The sequence below is a fragment of the Ambystoma mexicanum genome, chromosome 1p, assembly GCF_040938575.1.
Source record: "Ambystoma mexicanum isolate Mex_15411 chromosome 1p, UKY_AmexF1_1, whole genome shotgun sequence".
Lineage (NCBI taxonomy): Eukaryota > Metazoa > Chordata > Amphibia > Caudata > Ambystomatidae > Ambystoma > Ambystoma mexicanum.
In genome coordinates, this window is record NC_090921.1 from 775,223,899 (window position 1) to 775,249,234 (window position 25,336).

Below are 25,336 nucleotides of genomic sequence, written 5' to 3' on the forward strand. Positions count from 1 at the left end.
ACATCTTCTACAATGAAAGGGCCGTTGAAACGTGGTTCGTGCCACTTCCGAATGAAATTGCGAATTAGAACTGCATCTCCAGGAAAGAGTTTAGGAAGACACAATGGATCTGCTCCTGTTGCTGTAGCATCTCCTTCAATGTTCCGCGTTGCCCTACACCTCTTTCGCTTGAGCTGAGCTGAAATGACAGAGATACTTGAAGTCATACATGTAAGATAATCACGTAACTTCTTTCCTAACAATTCGGCTGTTGGCTGTGCGTCACTTCTAGTTCTAGATGGAGGTGTGAGGGGTGTCCTCATCCGCCTCCCTGTCACTATCTCGTGAGGGGTAAAATGGTGTTCTGACCTTGGCTGTTTTCTTAATGCATATAATGGCAGTGGTAGACAATGCAAACATCCTTTTTTCAGGTTCAACTTCAACTTCTCTCTTTAAGCAGGCCATTGAGTCTCTCACAGACACCATTTGCTTGCAGGTGATATGTCGATGAAAACTTATGATTTATACTAAGCAACAAGCTTATTTGTTCAAAGACTTCATCAACAAAATGAGGGCCCTTATCTGATCTCAATACTTCACATATTCCCCATCTAGGAAAAACTTCTCGCACTAGAAATCTGGCTGCACAGGTGGTGTCTGGGTGTGTACATTGTCCAGCCTTGATCCACCTTGAAAAGGGACATACTACCACTATCATATATCTGTATCCATTACAGACTTGCAGCATGTCGACATAGTCAATGTGTAAATGCTGGAAGGGACCATTAGGTCTCGGAATGACTCCTCTAATTGTGTGCAATGTGTGTCCAGCAGTGAACATTTGGCATACGATACAATTTACTACATGAAATGCAACATGTTCTACTATATTTGGAACAAACCAATCCTCCGCTATTGTTGCGGCGAGGCTCTCTCTAGTTGTATGCACAGGGTAGTATAGCTGTTCCAACGCCACCCTTAATAAGGCTACAGGCATCAACGGTTTACCAGTACTGTCTTGTCGCCACAATGCTTGAGATTGGTTTAAATAACACCCTCTCTGCATCCACAAGTCTTTTTCGTCTTAGGGTGCTTCCCCTTGGAGCTCCCCCAATTAAGTTCTGGACCGATTATTATAACAATTTGGCACACGCATCATCATCAGCATACTTTCATTTACATACTTCTGTATATGTAATACGTTTAGTTTCCTCATCTGCTTTGTGAAATAAAATCTGCCCTTTTAGTGTGAGCTGCACATTTTATGACTGCAATGGTTACTGGGAGTTGTAGTTCTCTAATGAGTCTGTCCAATAAGACTGTGTGCTGCACTGGCGTGCCGTCAGCTCGGAGGTAGCCTCTCCTTTTCCAATGTGCCAATCTTGCGTGCACTGTTGATGTCACATAGGCCGAGTCACTGTACACTGCTACTTCCTGGCCTGCATGATTTTTAAGCACGACAATCAGCGCTACTAACTCTGCAGCTTGTGCCGAAAAATGAGACGGTAGTCGTGCACTTGACACTTCTTCAAACTCTCCATTGGCGTGTGCTTTATGACAGCGGCACCTGTATTTCTCTGTCCATCATTTTGATCGATTCTAAATGAACCGTCAATAAAGAGAGCTGCCAATGCATTTTCCTTTACCCTTGGGAGCTCATCATAGAACTCTTCCTAGTTCATCATTCGAACAATCATGTGCATGCTCACCCTCTGCCAGTGGTTCAACAACAACCATGGCAGGTTTCACTATTCTGCATCTGACTATTTTGATCGCTGGATTCGATATGACCACCTCATAGGCAGAAGCTCTTTGAGAAGTCAACGTACCTTTAGGTTTTTCCAGAATGGCAAACAATGCATGTTCAACAAACAACGTCATAGAACATCCCATCACTATGCTGGCAGCTTTCTCAATGGTGAATGCGGCGGCTGCCAAAGATTGTTCGCACAGGAAGTGACCCCTCATTACTGCGTCTAGAATCCCACCAATGTAGTTCTCTGCATGAGTACAGCTGTCCTAACAGTGCCATTTGTGTGCGAAAACATTATCTATCGTGGCTCCTCTTCACGATTTTCCCTTAAATTGCTTGGCCTCCCCTCAAATCAATTTTTACACACTATTTAACAGTACCTCCCTCCGTTACTCGTTTTCCCTTTCATCACTTTCTTCACCCACTGCCCATTCACTCTTTTACCACCTTGCTCAGTTTTGTACTCACCATTTGAATCTTTCAACTTCCGAATCTTGGGATTGCACGCCTCCTCAGTGTCCTCTTCAACTTTCCATCTGTTCAGCTTCCTGTAGATGCCGGGAGGAGTTTCTGTATGAAAACAAGGGGACCCGTCTAACCTCGCTTGCAAGACTTTGCGTTATTCTAAAAACCGCTATCTACAGAGAGCCTCACGTCCTTTCAGCCGAATGGCAGAGGTTGTGTGATATTTTCAGGACCTCAAAAGTGTACTTATCTCGATGGATTATCTAACCATTAAATCTCTGCTACCACGTGAACTGGACCTTCCATCCCTTTAAGATGAGATAGCAATACCCTTTAGATAGGGGATGCAGACTTTTATTCAAACATCACTAAACGAAACAACTCAGGTAGTTGGCAAAAGGATAACTGTTTTAATATCATTTATCTAAAACAGGGAGTACAACGGACATCAGCAGACGTCTCTCATTATGATCTTAAAGCCTATCATAAAGAAATCACACTTTTATAGCAAATATTCGTCATTGATGACGTTAACCTGCGTATCACTAACATCATCCTACGTGGCAAAACTTTAAAATGTATGGGTGAATGTGATAGGGTCTAAACGGATCATCTAGATCAGGGGTGCATAACTGATTTTGACAGAGGGCTGAAAGTACCTTACATGATGGCTATAGTGGGCCGAAAAGTAAATGTGGATGGGGCGGTAGGCGCAGTGGGGTGTGGCGTGGCAAGAGGCTTTTTCAACCCCCAATTTTGATTAAACACTATGCCCCATGGCTCCCACCCCTTAACCAAACACTATGCCCCATGACACCCACCCCTCATGCAAACACTATGCCCCAAGGTACCCACCCCTCAAGCAAACACTATGCCCCATGGCCCCCACGCCTCAATCAAACACTATGCCCCATGACACCCACCCCTCATGCAAACACTATGCCCCAAGACACCCACCCCTCATGCAAACACTATGCCCCATGCCACCAAGCATGCACCATGCATACATACTCATACAGACCCCAACCCCCCCACCCCTGCATACAAACTAACAAGTATACACCATGCACCCATACAGACCCGAACCCCCACCCCCAACTCAGCACACAAACTCACAAGCATACACCATGCACCCATACAAACTCAAGCCCCCCAACTCAGCACACAAATCCACAAGCATACACCATGCACCCATAAAGACCCGAACCCTCCACCCCCAACTCAGCACGCAAACTCACAAGCATACACCATGCACCCATACAGACCCGAACCCCCCACCCCCAACTCAGCACACAAACTCACAAGCATACACCATGCACCCATACAGACCCAAACCCCCCACCCCCAACTCAGCACACAAACTCGCAACCATATACCATGCACCCATACAGACCCAAAACCCCCACCCCCAACTCAGCCCACAAACTTGCAAGCATACACCATGCACCCATACAGACCCAAACCCCGCACCCCCAACTCAGCACACAAACCCACAAGCATACACCATGCAACATACAGACCTGAACCCCCCACCCCACCTCAGCACACAAACCCACAAGCATACACCATGCACCCATACAGACCCGAACCCCCCACCCCAACTCAGCACACAAACTCACAAGCATACACCATGCACCCACACAGACCCGAACCCCCATCCCCAACTCAGCACACAAACTCACAAGCATACACCATGCACCCATACAGACCCGAACCCCCCACCCCAACTCAGCACACAAACTCACAAGCATACACCATGCACCCACACAGACCTGAACCCCCACCCCCAACTCAGCACACAAACCCACAGGCATACACCATGAACCCATACAGACCCGAACCCCCCACCCCCAACTCAGCACACAAACTCACAAGCATACACCATGCACCCACACAGACCCGAACCCCCACCCCCAACTCAGCACACAAACTTGCAAGCATACACCATGCACCCATACAGACCCAAACCCCCCACCCCCAACTCAGCACACAAACCCACAAGCATACACCATGCAACATACAGACCTGAACCCCCCACCCCAACTCAGCACACAAACCCACAAGCATACACCATGCACCCATACAGACCCAAACCCCCCCACCCCCAACTCAGCACACAAACCCACAAGCATACACCATGCATCCATACAGACCTGAACCCCCCAACTCACCAAACAAACTCACAAGCATGCACGCATACAGACCCGGACCCCACACCCCCACATCTCAACATACACTGAACGTGCACACAAACACATTCAGGCAGACCCGACACACACCCCTCCTCCGCATCTCAACACACACTGCACTTGCACACAAACACATTCAAGCAGACCCGACACACACCCCCCCTCCGCATCTCAACACACACTGCACTTGCACACAAACACATTCAGGCAGACCCGACACGCACCCCCCCTCCGCATCTCAACACACACTGCACTTGCACACAAACACATTCAGGCAGATCGGACACACGCCCCACCCCCGCATCTCAACACACACTGCACTTGCACACAAACACATTCAGGCAGACTCGACACACACCCCCCCTCTGCATCTCAACACACAATCCACTTTCACACAAACACATTCAGGCAGACCCGACACGCACCCCCCCTCCGCATCTCAACACACACTGCACTTGCACACAAACACATTCAGGCAAACCTAACACACACCCCCCCTCCGCATCTCAACACACAATCCACTTGCACACAAACATATTCAGGCAGACCCGACACACACCCCACCCCCGCATCTCAACATACACTGCACTTGCACACAAACACATTCAGGCAGACCCGACACAGACTCCCACTCCACATCTCAACACACACTGCACTTGCACACAAACACATTCAGGTAGACCCGACACACCCCCCTCCGCATCTAAACATACCCTGAACTTGCACACAAACACATTCAGGCAGACCCGACACACACCACCCCTCCGCATCTAAACACACACTGCACTTGCACACAAACACGTTCAGGCAGACCTGACACACACACCCCCTCCGCATCTCAACACACAATCAACTTGCACACAAACACATTCAGGCAGACCAGACACACACCCCACCCCCGCATCTCAACATACACTGAACTTGCACACACATTCAGGCAGACCCGACACACACCCCACCCCCGCATCTCAACACACACTGCACTTGCACACAAACACATTCAGGCAGACCCGACACACACCCCCCCCTCTGCATCTCAACACACAATCCACCTTCACACAAACACATTCAGGCAGACCCGACACACACCCCACCCCCGCATCTCAACTTACACTGAACTTGCACACAAACACATTCAGGAAGACCCGACAAACACTCCCCCTCCGCATCTCAACACACACTGCACTTGCACACAAACACATTCAAGCAGACCTGACAAACCCCCCACCCCCGAATCTCAACATACACTGCAGACATACAAATACAAACATACCCATACACACCCGACACACCCGACACACCCCCCCACCTCCGCATCTCAACAAACATACAAAAACAAAAAACACAGTCAGGACGGACCCGAGACAGACACACACACACACAGACACACACACACAAACATACAGCCCCCCCACCATGTACTGACCCAGACGTGGTGGAACGCTGGCGAGGCTTCTGGCACTACGGCTGGCGTGGGCGTGACAAGGCTGAAATGCCTTCCGGCATCAAGCCTTACTGGCCACGCCAGCCGTAGTGCTGGCACTCCATTGGTGCAGCACACACGCACTACGTGGCTCGTAGAAGCTGCATGGTTCGTGTGCACTGAACCAATGAGGGCCAGTGTTTTGTCCGGCCCAGAGACAACAAAGACTTTCCTAATGGAGGACGGCCGATGCTGCTTGCGGGCCGCCCTCCATTAGGAAACTCTTTGTTGCTGGCGGGCCGGACAAAACTGCATGGCGGGCCGCAACTGGCCCGCGGGCCATATGTTGTGCACCCATGATCTAGATATATGATTCATACTCGTTTGGGCAGTGAAATAAAGTGATAGGCTTCTTAACATCAGGTGGGGCAACTAAGGCCTTCCCTAAAAATGTGTCACTATGAACGTCACTAAATATGCAACATCTAATTGGCTACAAAACTATATGCGGTCCCCTACCATTGGTTACTTTCTAACCTCCGTCAGTACCCTCCCAACCTATGTTAGCAGCACGCAGGCTGAGCGTCCACGTGCAGACAAGCTTGTCTTAACCGTAGCTTCCCACCAATGAACATGACCATCCATCATCACCTCAGTGGGCTGCTGTCATTTAGGGCTTTGAACTCGTCCTTGGAAATGTTTCTTGCTACTGAAGAATTCAGGTGAGTGAAGGCACACTCTGCTCTCGTGCGTAGGTTTGACCATCATGCTCGTCCGACATCTTCTCACCATGTGACTAAAGACCAAGAAATTGAGCTTTCAGTGTATTAAAATGCTATTTTTCAATAGAGCTCTGATGTCTTCTTGTTCTCGTCGATGCCTTCTAAACAGGAAGCTTGGCTCTTTCACACTATTTGTATCTAATGTCAGCTCACCCCAGTCTGATAAGGCTTTGGTTTCTTGGCTCATCCAATCTCACCTTTCTGAGGTTTTGCCTGTAATTCACTTGTTATTTGATCGCAACAAAAATGAAAAAGCAGCCTTCCTTCTTTTGCTCAGCACTGTTGTCGTACGTAGTGGGAACATCCATCTTCTACTGACTACAATATATATATATATGTACATGTTGGCGCATCCCGCACTCTATTTACTATAAACCTAGCCTCAAGAATACTTCATCTGCTTGCGTTTCTTTGCATATTTACACGTGTGAAATTGCTTGATATCTTCATTACTTTTGTAGCATGAGTCCCTTCATTTTGGTCCCAAGATGTCATTCATCCCGATACTTTCTTGATGCCTTATAGAATTATCTACAGCCTCTGGTTTCTGCATCTCTTCTCTATATACGTCAGCTTTGCATTCGTATGACGTCATTATTTCTCTTCGTTTCTTCACTTTGTCCTGCTTTCTTCCAGACTATCACTCGGACAGCTATCATACTGTCTCATATGGGGGTATGGTTGTCTCAATGGGAACCTTGCTTCCAGGATTCTCCTTGGTATCTGTAATTCAAATGGTTTTGTATGTGTGTCATATTCTGTTTTCCAGCAGAAGGGCAATATGGGCAAAGTGATTGAGGTGGGGGTACTGAGCTCTTCTCTCCGTCACGTGACGCGTAACAATCATATTGCCACCTTTAAGGCCAAACCTAAGAGGTTAGACCTTCTACACTCCTGTGGCCCAATAAGGCCATCCAGCCATAACAGCTCTCGCCTTCCCCGACCCCTTTGGGAGACCCAGCAGAGTAAATTTACTATCCCAGGGTAGGAAGCACAAGAGCCAACAAGTAGTGCGCTGGGGTCTAGTCTATGGGGAGAAGGGGGTCCTGCTACAAAGAGATCAATGCTGCATTTGGAGGCTACTTCAATGTCCCAGGTCCCAGTCTCCACAACAGTCCCACGAAGACGATGACTCCACTGACTTCCAACTAGACAAGGGGAAAGTCAGACAGCAGCAGTGGGAGCCAAACCCTATGATGCAGGTAAACCTGCAAAGGACTACACAGAAACTTCTGGGCCCTTTCCCGGGGGTTCTGACTATCGGGACAAGGGAAACAGAGTAGTAAAAGACACCAGCCCCACAGGAATCCAGGAACAGGGAATCTGGTGCAGACCTCCCATTATCCCTCAATTTGGATGAAAGCTCAAGTTCAGTGTGGACCTTAGGTTTGTAAGCGCAGAACAGTAATAACAATTCTTGCCACAGCAAATGACACTGAAGCTGTTTTATTGAATCTGAGAGCAATTTATTGAGGAGTCAGAGGGCGGAGCAATTCCATAGAACCCGTCTGACACCAGAGAGTCTAAAGAATCAAACCCAGCATAGGCAGATCTGATAGTCGATGGATCCTGAGGCTAGAGAAGAACCACCCAGAGGTCTTCCTTCCCATGGAAATATTCAGGATAAATTAATAGCACAAAAACTAGCTGTTCTCAACCTACTAAAGTCTGTTGTTACCGAGCCCACCAAAGCTCAAACGCTACCTAAAGCATTGCTGCAGAAGTTTGTGATAGGCTAGAATTCAAAGGTGTTCTTCCACAACTTTAAGTGGATAGACAAAGCAGCCAAACCGGACAAGGAGAGTTTGGACGAATATACCAGAACTACTTGTGAAACCTACAGGATGAGGTAATCCAGAGGCTGAGGTTCGGCAATGAATATCAGACAGCTGCTATGAACGGTCTGGCTTTAACCTAAAAAAAGCACTTTGTTCAATGAGGTACCCACTCCATAACACCATGGAAAGATGGCTTGGAAAAAGAATGCTCATAGAAGTGAATAAACATTTTGTGGCTGGCTTCTTCCTCTATTCTTCACAATTACAGACTTTTAAATTATTTTTCCTCTTTCCTCCCTATTACCCCTTTTCATGATGTTTCACCTCTCACCACTTCCTCCTCATCTTGAATTCATTTTTTCCACTCCACTGGCTCTTTCACATCCTCCTTATCAAGTGGTTTTCCGCCCTATGCTCTACCCTATCCCCAGCCTTCTGGGGCTCTCTCGCTTCCCAAACTCCTGATCCTCTTTCTTTCCAGCCTTCTGGTGCCTCCTTCCGTCAGCCTCCTGAGTCTCCCTCCTTTCTTCTCCCAAGCCAACTTCTCTGCTCTTCTCCGAGTCACCTCCTCTTTCTCTCTCCCAGTCACCTGCTGCCACCTGCAAAGCACGTTCATTCTGCTCTGCAACTAGCTCCTTCTCCACTCTCTCCAAACCTAGCCCTTTCCTTCTCTATTGCTTTCAGGTGTGTTGGATTATTAGTGACCATGTAGACTTGAATATGCAAACGGTGCCTGGTCTTCTCTCCGGACACCCAGTGGTGTATTTAGACTTTCTGCTGCGCTAGGCCCAAATAAGTGCATGCGTTCCCCCAACTTTACTCCGCCTCTGCCAGCCTATGCACCTTCACCAGATTCCGCCCCTTCAACAAACTATGTCTGTTTTGTCCTAACTCTGCCCCTTCAACCCCATCGTGTCCCTCATTTTTGCTCCGTAACATTTTAAGGGCGTTTTTAAGGTTGCAAGGATTAGAAATGTATTACTTCCTCTCTGTTGATTCAAGCCTATCATCTTCTATGTTATGTTAGATGAAATAGTGTTTTAAGATCTCTGCTCCCCAAGATTTGCAGAAGGCAGTGTTTTCTAAAGGTAATTGTTACAGCTAATTGTCCACTTTCAGTTATGTCCGAAAAAATCTTTTAGAGGAAGTGATAAGAGCATAAGCTGTCTGCCAACTGGACACAAGTGACAGAAGATTGGAACGAGGAATTTTGGTTACAACGCTAATATCTGGTTTCTCTCACAAATTGCCTGCTGTCACTCTATAAGAAGCGTCAAGACTGGTCTGTAATATTAATGCCACATAACAAATGTCTACATCCAGTCTTGTCAACTGGCAAAGTTTACATATGAAATATATGCAAGTGGTACAGGCACATCTTATAGAAATGTTGAATGAAAAGAACTCAACCCCCTTTTCATGGTTACAGCTCTGGTGAAAGCATGGGCACAATGGAAATATGGCAAGTTACCTGCTCCTGCCGATGTACCTCCAATCCCTTGGGCTGGAACGCCATTAACATATGACAAAATCACAACAAGTGAAGTTTGTAATCTCTGCCTGGGCATAAACACCTCAGTAGAGTAAAGACAGTTGGAGAAGGTTCTTGGAATCTTTGGCTGTGCATTCCCACAGTGGAATAATGGATAAGGTCAACCCTGAACATTCATGTGTGGGGAGCAACAGCATTCCTTATAGCTGTACAATGCACGCAACTTTTATAACAAATGAAGTGGTACATACAGTTGACATCATTGCTGTTTTCACAATTGTTCCAAATACCCAACACCCCAAGAGTCAAATTGAGCAATGGATCGGGGGTTCCAGCACAATATTACCTTTGTGGGTGTGGTTTAGGCTATGGGGCTTGCCAGCTTGCGTTTAAGGTAATTTAAAATTTTTGTTACCTCCATACAGTTGGACTGTACAATACATAGTTACATTTTGAGATTTGTGGGTATAGATATAGATGCTCCGCTGTTGTTTGAAGTACTGTTTCACAGTAAAAGTGCTATCTTGTATTTAAAATATAATTAATGTAAATATTACCTACAAACATCACAGTTATGCATTGGGTGACATACTTTGCAGTCTGTCCCTATAGTAGTACTGAGCATGCAGCAGAATGTAATCAAAGACACATGATGAACCCAGCAGGATGCCATTTTCCTGCTTAGCACTGAGCAGCTTTTGTAAAGATGGCTGAATGGATATCTTTATGGGACACCTTTACAGCTGTTAAACAGTGTGCACACAGTTTTTGTTCTCACCCCTCTATGGCTTTGGATATCCTTTCACAGGTTTCTTGATGCACTTGGCACATTCACATTTACTATTCGCCATTTTAACTTCTCTATGATCTATTTCTCTCGTTCATCCCTATAGGCCCCCGGAACCGACTGAATATCTTTGAAGAGTTTTGTGAGGTAATTGACTTGGTTTAAATCGGCAAAAAACAAAATCAATGTTTTTTTATCAGTCACTCCAAGAAGAAAATACCTCGACGTAACCTACAAACTATGAAATACCAAGTCATTGCTGAAATTTAGGAAGAAACTGAAAACATATCTTTTTATCTAAAATAGCAGACAATGCTGGCTTTCTGGTTCTGTTCTTTATTAAATCTGCGCCTAGATGCAATCTTTTTTGCTTGGTTCCCCTGTGGATGTGCGCTCTATAAATTACCAAATACAATACAATACAATTATCCATGTTTTTTGGTAGGATGACTTAGGGGTTAGGGTGAAGGCTAACTGCACATGGGGAGAGCAAATTAACCATGCTGTTCTTAATTTGACCAGACACTGTGGCGCTAAGTCTCGAGTCACTAAGGAACATGGAGGGGGGCCTGTGAGTGTCATCCTGAAGGTTTATATGGCCCAAGCTAGCATGCGGCCATATATGTAGCAGAGGTCTGGGACATGAGTAATATTGGCAAATTACAGATGACAGAGCAAACATTCCTAAAATCTATTTTGGGGCTCCCTGCGAATGCACCGAATATCCCTATTGTTATGAACACGAGTATTCAAGGTATTGGATGCATCTGCCGCGCAAAACCTGTGTACCTCTGTGTCTGAATGTGGGCAAATCCCAACCTTGCAAAATTCAAAGAGGCATTTAGGGATTTGCTATCCCAGGCTGAGGTTCAAACATCGCTTGGTTTATGGCCATTAAAGATGAATTAACTAATATGGGCTGGGAAAACTTTTGGCATTACCCTGAAACTATCCCGTACAATTTTAAAGAGAAAATTATATCATATGATATTTTATTTATAGCGTGCCTATACACAAGTATTTCAAGGAGCGGCGCGGCGCGGCAGGGGAGGGGAACAAGGGGGGGACAAGACAGCGATCTTAATAGTCCCAGTGACATTTAGATGGTGCAAGTGCAGGGGATAGGAAAGGGGAAAAGTGCCAGGGCCAGGGGAAGGAGAGGTGGAGCAAGTGCAAGAAATAGGATCAAAACATCAAAAAAACAGGAAGTGCAGCTAGCAGCCAGCAGTGCAGGGGTTAGATGCAGACAACAAGTGTTAGGTAGTGCAGGTAGGGGGGCTGTAGGGTTGCAGATACAGCCCCAAGTGCAGGGTTACCAAGAGGCAGTGCAGGTGTGAAACTGGGAGATCAGGGACCTGGGCCCGTGGTTCAGAGGGTAGCCAGGTAACCAGTGCAGTGTCAGACAGGCGATCAGCAGGGAAGAGGAAGAGAGAAGGCAGAAGCAAAGAGGAAAGTCTTGAGCTGCTTGCGGAAACGGAGATGGTTCTGCTCAAGTTTCAGAGAGGCAGGGAGGCTGTTCCAGAGGGAGGCGCCAGCTGAAGAGAGAGATCTGCCCCCAGCTCGCTGCTTGGAAAAGCGACTGACCCTCAAGGAGTTGGAGGTGGAGGAGCGAAGAGCTTGAGTAAGAAGATACTTCAGAAGAGAAAGCTGGAGATATATTGGTCCCAGGCCCCAGAAAGCCTTGTGGACAATGCAAAGGGAATGCAAATGAAAGTTGCTCATGCCACAAGATGGGAAAGGGAAAGGGAAACCTTGGTAAAACTGGCCCAGTTAAACATACTCTTGAGCACCCATGGCTTTGAGCAGTATTTGGACTAGATGCCGCCCAAAGCTACGAGAGCGCTCTGCATTAAATTACGTACGGGTATTCTCCCGCTGCTGCTTTAAGAAATAAATGGAATCCAGGTAGCTCCCTGATTGTCCATATTGTTCAAATACTGTGGAAACTGATGTCCATTTTAATTTTTTATGCTATAATTACATGGACCTTAGAAGAAAGGTTTTGGTCCCACTTTTGAAACAAAATCGCATAAGCAGTGTGAGCGACGCCCTCCAACTGTGCTTGGCCCGTGAGAACCCACTGGCCACCCATTGCATGGGTCAATATGTGTTAAAGGCATGGGGGAGAAGGCCAAGGACTATAGCACTTTAGTTATTTTTATTCATTTGATTTAGGGTAGCCATAGCTGATATGTTTAGATGAGCCCTATGTTAATGGCTGTGTGCTCATGCTTAAAGATTTTAACTCTGATTTACAATGTATTGTATTTATATTGTGCTTATTAGGGTCTTTGCACATAAAGGGTGGGGTCTTTGGAAATACTTTTACTCTGGAAATAAATATGATGATTTTTATCCCTTTTGTATTTTTGCTATGTAATTTGTACCCATTTCCATTTTTGATTAACTGTATATTGTTGTGATTTTATCAATTTTTCCATTGTATGTGGTTTGTTTTGTATATTATTACATGTGACTTTTATGGTCTTTACAGGCCGAAATAAAGTATGATGATGATATCTGTCATAAATATCTGTGAGAGTTGTATGACTGAATCACTAAATACCTAAAGCACGCTTCGTTTGGTAGGTGTTTCCTTTTTTTGTTGTTTTTTTAAACAAAAGTCACCCTAAAAATAAAGCTTTTGTAAATATCAAGCATATATACAGGTTTGGCCATCACAAACTTTAGCTGTCAGAAACCATCACAAACTTTTACTGGTACCAGCTCATAATTACTCGCAGTGTTGTGGATCAGACAGACTCGGAGAAACATAGTTGGCTTTATATTTAAAAAAATGACAACCAGTAAATTAAAAATTAATTGCAATAAAATTCCACTCGTTTGGCAATCTGCCGCCCTAGGCCTGGTCATAGTCGGCCTTGTTGTAAATACGTCTATGCAGACCCCTACCGTGCCCTACACAGCTACACAGAGCGTGGAGAAATCAGGGCCGGGAGCCTTCTTGGTAGCGCATGCTCAGTGAGTTCTTAGCAGAGCAGACCAGTGCTTTTTGTGGAACTTTCTGGTTTGTGAGTTCTGGCACTTTTGTACAGGCTCATTCAGACGTGGGGCTTCCACAATTAGGAGGGCTAAGCAAAATCTTGAATCTCTCTCCCCAGCAAGATTTGTCTACCCGTGGTTGTTGCTTGCACATCTCCCGCCTTGTAAAAGAGATTGAACTTGATCTCTAAAAGTGGCCATACCGTTAGTGGGGTACTTGTTACGTGACTCTGCCAAGCTTGTGGGAGATGGTGGAGTGGACCAGGGGATCATCCCTACACTGCAACCAGGTCCTGCGTCATGCAGGGTGGCAGTATCTGGCCCCCTTGATTACTCCATCCCTGACGTTCGGAGCAAGGTAGGGCATTTCTTCACAGTTGAAGGTGAAACAAAACTGCAGTTTGATGGTCACCACACCAGGTGAGGAAGGTATTAATTTGTGTTATTGCACAGAGAGGTGAGGCCTGATAATGTGCAGTGCCTGACCTGGCTAATCCTAATAGGAAGTGCATCAAAGTTTAGCGAGGTACTAGGGGAGGATCTATTCTAGGATGCTCCGGGTGAGAGCCTGCATAGAGCTTGTTCAGGAGCCACTGGTGTATTTAGTACTTTGATTTCTGACACCGGGCTGTAGGTTGATCAACCAGTATTGGATCAGTGATTGGATCAGTGATTGATACCCAGTGCTGACATAATGACCAATGTGCAAGAGAGAGGTGCATATAGATTGAGGGTGAGCTGCTTGAATAGCTTGCCGCCACACTCAAGTACTGCTCTGGGGTAATGCCCTCCCTTAGCTGGGCATCCCCTATTATTAACATTGGTGACGTGTGGCATTTCCCGTGAGAAGGACGCCCTATGTCATAACATCCCCCAGTGTTTAATCAAACTTTTATCAACAAATAAAAGAAGCATTAAACATAAGGATCCAGACATTTAGAATCACTCAACCACATAGTCAATAAATCGGCCAGCCATTCTTCAACTCACTTGACAGGGTTACCTGGACGTCGGTTCATTGAGGACAGATACTGTGTTGGGAACCTCTGACCATTCTCCCTTGTGTCCTTTGAGGCCTATTCGTTATGGTGTGGAGAAGGCAAAGGTTAATGCTCATGATCACTGTCATTGTCACTGCCAGCTTTTGGATTCTGTGGGATGTTTGCACCATCAAATTTGCGGAACCAGCTACAGGTACGAGTTACGGAGCAGACACCTCTTTCTGTGGTCACCATTGATACTTTTCTTCCTGTTATAGTCCATGGGGCGGCCTCATAGGTCAAATACAATTTGAGGTGTGGGTGAGGTGTACAGATCAAGAGTCCCCTACATCCACAGGGATTCCTCTTAGGAGCCTTTATTAGGTTGGCAGTTACCTGTGTCTTGCGCAACATGCTATGGCCTAGTCTTTTTAATTCCCTAGATGTGTGGTCTGAGATCAGTGATCCGACTTTCCAACCTAGAAAACCCTTTGTCCGGGGCGATCCATGTTGTGGTGTGTGGCGTTATGCGGTACGCCATTAGGAACACTAGTTCCAGGGGTTGTCCCGTATTGAATGTGATGTTAAACGCTTTGCTGTGCAGTCTCATGAATCACCCAACCTCCCCGTTGGCTATGATCAAATTCCTTTCCCTGGAAAGGGGGGCCACTGTCCGACCAGATGTATTCCAGGATGCTGCAAAAATGTATTCCAGCACTGTAATAACAGTTTCCAGAGCTGTTGAGGATACAAATCTGACCTCTGGATATCTAGAATATTTGTCCAATGCTACGAGAAAGTGACAGGATTCTTTTACAGTTCCAAATTCTATACTTAGTGCCTCCCATTGCTCGATTGCCTTTGGGGCGATAAGATAGGAGGATCTTGAGGCAATGTGCCTGCAGCTTCGCACTATATGCAGTGGCCCAGCACCACCTCAACCTTTGCCTCAAGATCAGAGAATCACACCTTCTCGTGCAGCCAGGCCTCCGTCTTGCTCGCACTTTGATGCGCAGCACGAGTTAGTTATATGACCTTGTCCTGTAGATCCATAGGAAGGACCGACTGGGATCCTCTTAGCAGCACTCCTTTGGTGGCTACTGACAGCTCTGCACTCACTTTCCATAGTCCGTGTGGGAATACTTGGGATTGTGGCCTTCTTTGCTGGTTCACAGCCAGAAATGTGCTTTTCTTTTTTTTTTTTTCTTTTTTTTTTTAAACCTATATTTATTTGACTTGACAACACACAGGTAAACAGAGATGGTCACACAGCGACATCAAAATGCAATTCACAGAATGCAAACTTTACAGTACAGTGTTAAGATTCCATATAAAGCACAAGGGCTGAATTCAAGACAATGCATTGGAATCAGGACCAATGGAGACACAATTCACAGGGCGGCATTGTTGAGGGGACCGGGACGGGCAAGAGGATTCAAAATCTGAGTTTGAGGTCAAGGCAGACATGTAACTGCGGAATTGACGCCAGATATCTGTTGGTCTTGAGTGCGGATGTTGCAATACACCCCAGGCCTCCTCGGTATCATGCACCCAGGTGACTGTCCTGAGCCACTGTGCATACGTGGGTGTTCTAGGACGAAGCCAGCATAACAATATGCAGCATACAGCCAGTACCATGCAGAGTCCCGCTAGCCTCTTAGAGTCACGTCCCAACTGGAGAAAGTCGTGGAAGAGGCAGCGCATTGGGGAGGGGTCTATAGTGTGATCCAGTATGTCCGACAATGTGGAACATATTTCGGTCCAGTATTAAGTCAGATGTGGGCAATACCAGATCATATGAATGTGGGGTGCTTGGTCGGTGCCACATCTGGGGCAGCTGGGAGGAAATTAGTGAAACATATGATGCAGTCTGGTTGGTGTGTGATGATATCTGTGCAACACCTTAAATTGTATTAATTTGAGCCTAGAGTTATAGGTCACATCATGGGTGCGAACGCACATTCGGGACCAGCATTCATCGGTAATCTCAACTCCGAGATCCTCTTCCCACCTGAGTCTCAGTTTGGTGAAGGAGGGGGCAGCTCTAGTCTGTAGTAGGGTGTAGAGCCTTGACACCTTGCCTCTGAAGGAGTCGAAGGAGCAGAGCTCTGCAATTATGGGTTTGTCAGGTGGCAGCGTGGGGAAGTTGGGGTATCTGGCCTTGAGATTCTTCTGAAGAGAGGAGTATTGTAGCCATGCTGAAGGCTTCCGCTTGAGGGAGAGAGAGAGGTCGGTCCATTCAAGAAAGTTGCCCTGTTCATAGGCATCACAGAGTGTCAAGAAGCCTGCATCAGCCCAGCGAGATACAATGGATTGTGGAATGTATGGGACATCAGGGAAGAAATTCCAGAGTGGGAGGTCACCATGGAAGGGGTGAGGTGTAGCGACCGTTGTCCAGATCTTGGCGAGTGCTAAGGATGTACTAACAACGGGGTCTGCTGAATCGTGGTCAGGTGGGACGGGTTTGAGGATAAGGGAACCAATCACTCGGCCGCTGACCATTAGTTTCTCTAGCCGGACATGAGACGGGGGATCTATGGTGTTAAACCAATGGGAAGCAAATTGAGATTGGGCTACCACCCAGTACCTAATGAAGTCGGGGGTGTCAAACCCATCTAATTCCTTAGAGGTGGTCAGTGTTGTTAGTTTTAGGCGGACTGCACCGGAATGCCAAAGAAAAGTGTTGGTTATGTGACGTAGTGACTTGAAGAATTCATCGCCTGGCCATAAACGAAGATTGGTGAATCGGTAGGGGAGTTGAGGTAGCACTACCATTTTAAGTATTCCGATTCTACCTGCTAGGGAGATGGGGAGTTTAGCCCAGCTAGCAGTTTTAGTGGCCAGGTTTGTGAGGTAATTCTGGTAGTTGTTGTCGTGCAACTTCGCTGTGTGCAAGGGAAACTACCACCCCCAAGTAAGTGATGTTGGATTGAGACTGGGATGTGCTTTTCTGACTGGAGTGTGGTTGGGTAAGAAGATGCTGCAACCCTTCATTTTGAGTGGTGGAATCCACTATGTCTTGCAGGGTGATTGATTTGAGGCTAATAGACCTCGTGATCAAGCTGACAAGCCCTTCAACTTCCTCATTCACTTCCCTCTCGTCCGTGGTAACCTTGGGAGGATGGGGAGATAGTCATCAGGGTTATCTTAAAACCCTTTGCTAACATCTGAATCCCTAATTGCAAAGTCAAATCATGCTGTTTCTGAATTTTGCTACAAAGTCACATCTTGTTGTTTCTGCATTTTGCTACAAAAGTGACATCTTGCTGTTTTTACATTTTGCTGCAAAGTCAAATCCTGCTGTTTCTGCATTTTGCTACAAAGTCATATCTTGCTGTTTCCTCATTTTGCTACAAAGGTCACATCTTGCTGTTTTGCCTTTTGCTACAAAGTCAAATCCTGCTGTTCCTGCATTTTGCTACAAAGTCACATCTTGCTGTTTTTGCATTTTGCTACAAAGTCACATCTTGCTGGCCATTGCTAACTTCGCTGTACTTGGCCTTCATACTGTTGCTCCTCTGTAACTTGCCGGCCCAGTGACCTCACCACTCTCTTTTTTCCACACCTACCAGCCCTCACCCCCCCAGCTTCTCCCTCCTTTCCTCGTTTCCATCCCCTATGGCACTTTCTGTTTCTCCTATCTTTTCCAACTGCTTCTCCATTGACTATCCTTCCCTTCCCACTAAGTCTGGCAGGAAGAAGTTTAAAAAGGACATCTTGGCCTCCAACCCCGGTCTTCCCATTGCCAACACCTACTCCAATGCTTCCTCCAGACAGACCCTCACCGACATCCTCTTTGTCGTTCCTTCGCCAGATCTATGGATTCTTCATATAATCTCTGTGCTCTGTCCTATCTCCTCCTCTCCCATTAATGGTGGCACTCGTCGGGACGCTCACATGGCTTACTTTGACTCCTCTAAAGTCATCATTAATGTCTACCTTAATGGCATTGTCATGGTCCAAGGCCCTCAGGCCAATCTCCTCCTCTTTGATATGCGTTTCCCTCGCCTCATCAATTTCCTCTCATCTCCTGCTGTCGCCTCCTCTACCCCTGTGGCTACCTTGCCCTCTCTCTCTTCTTCCTCTGCCATTCCTAGGGCTCCTTCCCCCCCACATGGTGCACCTCTGATCTGTACCCCTTCCCGGAAGGTCTTTAAGGCCGTCAACCTTTTTCATCTTGCCATTCTGAACTCTCGCTCTGCTGTCAAACACTCCTCTGACATCTGCCACCTCCTTGAAGAACTAGACCTTGATGTCCTTGGTCTTACTGAGACATGGTTCACGGCCAGCTCTGTCATGAGCTTTGACACTCTGCTTCCTGATGGCTACAAGATCCTCTCTGCACCCAGATCCTCCAGGTCTGTAGGGTGGGTAGCCTTGATCTTCCTGAGTGGATTCCTGCCTCTATAATTCCCATTCAGACCTCCTCTTCATTTGAATGCCGCGTCGTTAGGCTCTCTCTTTCACCAAGCCATTCTCTTACCGTGGTTACTATTTATCGGCCTCCTGGTCAAATCACCTCATTTCTCTCTGAGTGGTTGGACTTTTCCTCCTCCCTCCTAGCCTCTACCACTCAACTCCTCCTCATTGGTGACCTCAATATCCATTTAGACTCTCCTTGTTCCTCCTCTTTACTCTTGCGTGACCTCTGTGACTCCTTCTCCCTTTTCATCCTCCCCTCTGGCCTGACTCAATCTGCAGGACACACACTCGATGTCTTGAACTCCTCTAATCTCCCCCTCTCCATCCCTCTGACCACCCCTCTTTCCTGGAGTGATAATTCCATCCTCTCCTCTCATCTCTCCCTCTCTTCCCCCCAAGCTAAGCCTACCCCAACATTGCCACCTACCTTTTCTCGGACATCCGGCCTATGAAGTGTGTGTCAGTTGAGGCTTTCGCCGCCACCTTCTCCCCCCCCTCCACCCCTGGCTGACTCACATCCTGACACAGTCCTGTCTTTGCTCTACTCTTCTATTTCCGACACCCTTGATTCTCTTGCCCCTTTCGTGAGGATCCATTTGAAAACAAAGCCAAGTGCAATTGCTGGTTTGACTCTGATCTAGCGCCACTCAAACTTAAGTGTAGGGTGGCTGAGAGGAAATGGAGGGCTTCTTGTTCATCCTCTGCTCCAAAGGCAATACCGACTCCCTGTTCTCACCAAGAAGAGGGTCCACATTCAAGGCTGTGTTTCTGCAGCAGCTAATAACTCGGCCAAACTCTTTAAAATCTGCAAAGAGTTGGCCAACCCTGCTGCAGTCTCTACCCCTCCTCTTGGCTCCATAGGCTCTTTGCAATGCCCTTGCCTCTCACTTTATCTCAAAAACCCAGGACATCCTGTCCACCCTCTCCTCCTATCCTCCTCCTCTTCCCTCTCCGTCTGTGCTGACTGACCCCCCTTCAGTTACCCCCACCCTCTTTCTCCTCCTTCCCTCTTTTTTTAAATATTTTTTTATAAAAGTTGTTTTATTAGTTTAACAAACTTTTACAACATCATAAAAGATAACGGATCATTGATAAATTCATTATACATAACATAAGATTTAGTTGACATTCACAGTTTCAATTCCAAATAAAAATAAAAAAATAAAAAATTAATTAGTTGAAGGAGTAATGCATTTGTTCTTCATAGGGATTTTTTCGCTGTTTGTTTCTTTTCGTTTAAAGAGCAATTCATTGATATGAAAAGATATTTTTGTTCCTTCTTATCTAATTCCACAACCAAATTCTCAAGAAATATGCACAATAAAACAATTGCTTTAAATGAGTATCCCCACATACATTTCTTCCAACACCATTCCCTGGCTTGTTGATTCACGCCTAGCACGTTAGGACCAATCAGAGAACATCTCAGGGCTTCAAAGTGAACACAATACATGGTTAGATGTTTTAAGGTTTTCATGCAAATATTTCCATCACAAAATCTACACCATGGAATCTGTCTCGTCGTACAATGCTCGTTCCAATTAACTGTTTTTTCAAAAGTATGGATTTGATTGAGCTTAAATCTCATATATAAATCCCGATAGGAATTAGCCGGAAATTTTAACAAATAGGCTCTACGTGGTATTCTAAGAGTAGCAAATTTTGCTACTTCAGTGTATAATTTTTTTGAATGCATATCAGTCAATGTGATTAGCCAATCATGCTCGTATAATCGTTTCTTTACCTAAACCGAACGATATTCGAGATCTATTGGTTTTAAGCCACATTCATCAAGTTTATTAATCATAAAATTTGAGAAAGTGACCAACGAGGTAGGCGCTCAATTCTTAATCATAATTAGGAATTTCTCAAAGAGCGATTGATGAGGTGGAAACAACATTTTTCCATAGTTCGTTAGCTGTCGCCAATGGAATCTCGCTGATAAAGCTGAGATACCTAGCTCCTGTCGTAATATACAGTTTGGTAACGAGTTTGATAATCTCAGTGTGGATTTCCACAATTGACCTTGAATTTGGTCCAGGATTGCATCAATGTTACACAGACATAGATCAAGTCCATATAGTAAAATGACTTCCACTTTCAGCATATAAAATTGCAGGAGTGGTGCTATTGAAAATTTACAGTATTTAATTAATCCAATCCGCATCTGTGTCATCAAAACAGCTTTTTTGCATTTAGGTTTAATAACCATGTTTTTCTTGAGGGGGAATCTATCACATCATAGCCCAAATATCTCATATTCAAGTTAATAGGCATGGGAATAGAGATTATAGACCATTTCATTGTGGAAATTCTCTTTGTCATGCTTTTTAAGATGAAGATACTTGATTTCTCGACGTTACATGTTAAGTTGTGTTTATATAAATATTCTGCAAATATTGCAAGCTTTTTTTGTAAACCATATGGTGTACGATCAAAAATTAGCATAATGCAATCCATTGAATCCGCAAATGTCCCAATTTTGCTGGATAAGTTATCTCAGATTTCCATATTTGTTCAATATGAGAGAGATAGAGGTTAAAAAAGGTAGCCGCCAAGTTGCAGCCCTGTTTAACCCCCACCTCAGTTGGAATAGGAATTGTTGTTGAACCAGAATTGTTAATGCGGACCAAATATGACGTGTCTTGGTGCAATTTAGCCAGCATCGCAATTAGGTAGTGTGGTATCCCCTTTGCGTCAAGCTTTTCCCAAAGTAGATTCCTTATCACGCAGTCAAATGCTGCGGATAAGTCAACGGATGCCATATATAGGGCACCCGTATTTGAAATTTTCGTTTGGGCAATTAGGTGCGCCAAGACGGTTGCATTCAGGGCAGTTCCCATTTTAGCATGAAAACCGATCTGAAATGGAGAGAGGATGGCACGATGGTTTATAATCTCTTTTAGTTGCTGTAGTAGTAAAATAGCAAAGGTCTTGGCACTCGCATCGATCAAGGCAATGGGCGAAAATTGCCAGGGTTTGTTTTAACGCCTTTCTTATGAATGGGAACTATGACAGATTGCAGCCATGAAGGAGGTATACTGGATGTGCGGATGATCTCATCAAATTGAAGTTTAAGCACCGGGGCCCATAATTGCACATTTTCTTTAAGTACACATGGAGGAATACAATCCGGGCCAGGAGCTCTTGATTTGTTTAGCTTACCAAGGGCCCATGTAATATCCTCTAGAGACCAGCCCTTCAGTTCCTCCACTGAGTAGTGGTTGAACTTAGACGATGGGACTGAGAATCTTTCAGGTAATGCGAATATATCCTTATAGAAATGCGTCCATGATTCTGCACTAATGTTAGTAGATTGGTCGACCGTTCGTGAATGATCATTACCCCTTAGAAGAGCCCAAGTGGATCACCTACATTAGAACACAGTGATGCTATCATTGTTTGATTCATTGAGTGATGAAGATAAATTCTATATTTTTTTATGTTGTTATGATATTTATTCATTACCTTTCTTTTTGTGTTTTGGTATTCAGAGTTAGATAGTCCCATTTTGGTTAGGTGCACCATCTCCTGATTTTTTAAAGATTTTAATTCTAGCCACAAACAAATCAACACCTGGGGCTGTACTTTTTCTTTTGATTTAAGGAAGACCAGGTATATGAGCGCTGTTGTAATGATGGTTGTGTTTTGTATTGTTGTCATCGTCCCTTTGATGGTTGGGTCGTTATCATTCTTGCAGTTGAGTGCAAACATTTTAATAAGTGCGTTTAACTTTCTTCATGTTTTCACATTCCATATTAAAGATGCACCTGGTCGATCTTCCAGGATAAAAGTGCTAAATGGGTCTTGTACCAATATTGGGATATTTAATTGAATTTCTGCATATAGGATACAATGATCACTCAATTCAATATTAGCAGTTTCTACTCCCATGCAGCTTGAAGATAGTTCCACAGATACCGCAATGTAGTCAATAAATGATTTTCTGTTACTACGAGACCATGTATACATATTTCCTTTTGAAAGAAAGGGGAGCAGGACAATATTCCAGCGCCAAAGAAAGAGCTGAGAGAGTATCCCTCTCTTCCTATTCGTCAGAGATTGATTTTGTAAAGGAAATTGTGTTTCAATAAGGGGAGCTTGGATACAGATGGAGTTAAAATCACCCCCTAAGATTACTTTCACATTGGGCCATTTACAAAAAACCTTGTCGAACAGAACATCAAGATCATTAAACAATGTAGTTATTGCGGTAACTAGCGGGTTATAATACAATGAAACTATTAGAACATGATCTATTTTACATGTTCCAAGTTCAATCAAAATCGCAATGTAGGAGTATGTTGTACGTGTCAGTATCAAGGCGTGAACAAGCTCTGTATTTACCAGGATGGTAATTCCACCTGATGGTCTAACTTTCAACAATCGCGTGGCAAGCATAGAATATGAGGCAAACCCGGTAATTTCGAGTTGCTTAACAGCCATTGTTTCTTGACACAACACTATGTCCACAATTTCATGAGGGGCATACCTAGATACCCATATTTTAAAATGTTTTAGTCCACATGAGTTCCATGACATTACTCGTAGGAGCTTTTTGCTACTACGAGTGATCGTTTTTTGCTAAATCCTTCTGGGACCCCAATAGTGCTGATAACCAAGTCCAGTCTTTGGAGATGGCAGAAATTGCAACCAACTGTGCCAAGACTGCAGCCTCCAAAGAATGAGATATATTGGTTGTTACTATGTGGTTATTTGTGTTCACTGGAATTGGGGGACCAGTTTCGTTGAAGATTTTGCTTCTTCAATCGTCTGGATTTGGGTAATAGCTAATCCTAGAATTTTTAGCTCTCTTCTGCGGTTCCATATCGATTCAGCAATTATTGGGGATTGCAGTTAAAATACCATCCTATGATTTTTTATGGACGGAACTGTAATCCAAATAATGTCGCTGGATACCAGCGTTCTCAGAGCTGGAATCTTTTTAAAGGTCTGCAACATGAATGATCGATTTAAGTCTTGATCTCCGTTTACTTCCGGTGCACTGATCCAGCCCAAGATATTCGACATTGGAGTATCATGCATAGATTGGTCCATAGAATCAGCCGTTATCAAAGATTTTTTGATCACGGCCTCACATTTAGAATTATTCATGGACTCATTTCTTTGAGTTGGATGTTTCATATCAGGTTCAGAAAAAGCAGGTACCACCATGCACTTTGGAGTCTCGTTGATTTCAGGATCCAATAAAGGTGGCTTTTGTGGTGAGTTGTGTCGCTGGTCAACAGTCTGCAGAGGGTTTGTTTTGCACTCTGACTCTACCTACAGATAATTGACTTGGGTTGGTTTCCTCTTCCAACTTCGATGCCGGATTCACGGGCTCTGAGGGCGATTCCAGCTCTAGGTTCGCTTGTTCAGTAGTTTTTTTGTTGGGAATTGGTTTATAAAACGCTGATAACAAAGATTTTTGTGAGGTAGACAATGAGGCCGAAAATTATTTTTGTTTGTCAATGATGGATTTTTCTAACGCCAACACATGCTTTTTTTCATTAATGCCAACCAAATTCGATTCGAGTTGTAAGGCAAGTCGACTTTCAAGTGAAAGCTCCTCCACATTGATCCCCAAATTATTGTTTGACTTGGCAAGGGGAAAATTAATTTTTGCCTCAGTTAGTAATACTTTGCCATTCGTTTTTAACTCTCCATTGGGGTGTTTTTTTTTGCTTTTTATCTTGTGTTTCTAGTAATTTCGCATTACGTAGATTTAGTCTGTTCCGTGCACGGGTGTGCAATCTTTTTGTTTGCGTGATAAAAATTGCTTTTGTCCTTCAAGCTCAGGGGATTCCTCTGGTAGTGGGGGGTCCAATTTTACGACTGCCCTCGCATTTTCCTCATTTATTATTTCAATCAAATCAGATGGACTGTCAGGGGTTATAGTAGGATGTTTGGACTGGTTAAGCTCTTTATTTGAGTCATTCATTGAAGTTTCCAAATCATTTGACTGGTTAAAAAAGAATAACTGGTCAATTTTCTCTGCATGGTGAGATACCATTTGGCATAACTGTGCATGCGTGTAGATTTGGATACATGCTACGTTTCTTGGTGCATTGAGAGTCTGAGCGAAAGTCAAGGGAAATCCATAAATTGGACCACCCACATTCTTTTTTGGGATATCATGAGGCTCGGTTAATATGCTCTCTGTTTGAGATGCAGTTGTCAAAGTAATTGTGCGAGAAATACTTGGAGAGTAACAACCTTTTTGCTTTTTGTAATTATCAGCAAATATATAACCCTCCAATTTATTAAGTTTTGAGGATATATC

At 44.8% G+C, this 25,336-nt stretch overlaps 1 long non-coding RNA gene across 2 annotated transcripts in view; it reads left to right on the plus strand.

Annotated features, from left to right (window-relative positions):
- LOC138580605 (uncharacterized) overlaps positions 1–11,681 on the plus strand; it is a 59,703-nt gene extending 48,022 nt beyond the window's left edge. For both annotated transcript variants that reach the window (XR_011304299.1, XR_011304302.1), the window contains one exon: positions 10,755–11,681. This is a non-coding gene — a long non-coding RNA (uncharacterized lncRNA). The remainder of the gene's footprint in view (positions 1–10,754) is intronic.
- The last annotated feature ends 13,655 nt before the right edge of the window (positions 11,682–25,336 follow it).